The following is a 2,500-nucleotide window of genomic DNA, read 5'->3' on the forward strand; positions in this document are numbered from 1 at the left end:
ACACATATATATATCATATTCATATGTGAGCGAGTGTGCATGCGCGCGCGCACTTAGACTGTATAAATAAAGCTCATCACTTCCAGCGCAGTATGACATATGTTCATAAAAATTCTCGAAGTTTTCTTGACGTTACTTAAAAAGACATTAAGGATTTTTAGCAGCCGCCTCCACCTCCATTACTCGAAGGTTCCGGGGTAAAACTTCATCAACTCACATTACACACCTTTAATGAAAAGTTTGGTGCTGATAAGGCCCCCAAGTTCGTGGACCACTGCCTCTGATTCTTCCAAGAAAAAGTCCTAATGCCTCGGGAACATCACCATCAATCAACCAGCCTCATTTGAAAAGTTGGTCCCAGAAATAATAATAATAATAATAATAATAATAATAATAATAATAATAATAATAATAATAATAATAATAATAATAATAATAATAATAATAATAATAATAATAACAGAGTAACCTCATGTTACAAGTTTGTTAAAAGTAATGATGATTGAAAAAAAGAAAAAATAGAAAGACCTTGACTGGTGTGCAAGTAAAAATAAATGGAAAGAGAAAAAGCCCAAAGTCCCAAGTTCAAATAAAAAGTAAAAAGAAAAAGTTCAAAGTGCTAACAAGTAAATACATGCAAGAACATTCCGCAGATTCGGTTACTTTCACAGTTGCCATCTCTCCCGAAATGAGCTTAAACTACGTAAATGCCATATGAAAACATACATAGAAATTCACATAAAAGTCACTTAACTTTAACAAAGAATAGAGCAGCAGATAGATCATTAAGTGTTGAAGGCAAATCAGTTCCCATTTAACTTTGAAAACCGTCGAGCAAAACCAGAAAGACGCCCAAAACACCACCCCTCCAAATTCATCAACGGGACCAACGATGCCCCTTCCGGTGCACGACTCCAGAATGCCGACTCGGAGCGCAAGACAGAATGCGATTCTCTCCGGTTGTTTTCCAAAGCATTCCTTCCTTTGAAGAAGCACAAGAAGAATGCATATGGATGAGAGAGCAGCCATCCTCCTGGGTTTCCGAAGCAGGCTACGGATGAAATGGCCCTTTCTATATATACACTCTCTGCGGCCCCTCCCCCGAAACCCAGCCAGCCGCCCCCCGCCCCCGCGCGGGCCATTTGAAACCGTGAAAGTACCCGTGATTTCCCCTTCGGTGAAATTCACTCGAGACAAACCTGGTATTCATGTCGCATTAAGTAAGTAATCATGTATTTCGAACAATCATCGGCTGACGAAAATATGGCTATGTAGCCAAGCATTGGGGCACTTTCAGCCATTGAACACGTACAGTGAAAACAGGGAGTTGGAGTGGACGGACAGCAAGACAGAAGGAAAAGAAGTGGGAACGGAGGTAAAGTAAAACGAAAATAAATAAATAAATATTGGGTGCAGCTAAGGGCCGAGAGGACGCTGCAAATAACCTTCACTAATGCCTAGAGTGCAATACGTGAGATGCACTGACGGCACTACCCACTACGGGTATTTCTGACAAGTGAAGTATTGAAAAAAATATATCAAGAGTTTCAAGTAACACACACACACACACACACACACACATATATATATATAATATAATATAGATAATAATATTATATAATATTATATATATATATTTATATATATATATAGTATAATATATATAGATATATATAATTTAATATAATATAATAGAGAGTAGAGATAGAGAGAGAGAGAGGAAGAGAGAGAGAGAGTAGAGGAGAGAGAGAGAGAATAATGAACGCAGTTCTGTCAACAACATAGCACGAAGAATTATGTTTTCTTAAGCATTCACGACAACGTGAAAAGAAGCTCATGGAATCATTTGGTCTTAACAGCGTACAACGTCCTCAAACCAACATAAAAAGATCAGAGACATAATTAAAAATTCATGACGAATGTCAGTCAATTCCTAAAATATAAAGCAAAAAAAAAATTCATGTATAAATGATAACACAAATTAGGTACGTGATATACTATAGATCATTCAAAAAAAATTTAAAAATGATTTAGCTATTTAAGCATTTTGTGAGATGCACATCAATAGGAACAAGGGAGAACTACGGAAGGGGCAAAATACTTTCTACCCCTGCCCTCCCCCCCTCCCGGCCTCCCTTATAAAATGTCTAAAAAATCTCGCTAAAACTATTCTCATTTATTGCTGATCATGAGCAGTCACATCTTAAATGCAGAATAACGAGAGGTCGTACACATTGACGTCAAAAGGAAGATTGAAAAAAACAATTCAACAAAATTTTTTTACTTTCAATTTTTCTTCAAGTAAAAAAGTTATGCACTAACTTAAACAATATTCTTTTAATCGGACATAAATGTTTCTTTTAGAGCGTTACCCTCCGCTATCGTGCAATGATTTTCGGGATGAGGATGCGAGCCACGACACATATAAACTACTCCGCAGCGCAGGTAAGGCCCAAAATATATCTAAACAGATCCTATACAATATGAAAATGATGGAACT

The 2,500-nt window shown here is 37.0% G+C and overlaps 1 protein-coding gene across 13 annotated transcripts in view; it reads right to left on the minus strand.

Moving 5' to 3' along the window:
- LOC135224319 (uncharacterized) overlaps positions 1-2,500 on the minus strand; it is a 1,756,683-nt gene that overhangs the window by 1,249,015 nt on the left and 505,168 nt on the right. The window lies entirely within an intron of this gene.

The sequence above is a fragment of the Macrobrachium nipponense genome, chromosome 12, assembly GCF_015104395.2.
Source record: "Macrobrachium nipponense isolate FS-2020 chromosome 12, ASM1510439v2, whole genome shotgun sequence".
NCBI lineage: Eukaryota > Metazoa > Arthropoda > Malacostraca > Decapoda > Palaemonidae > Macrobrachium > Macrobrachium nipponense.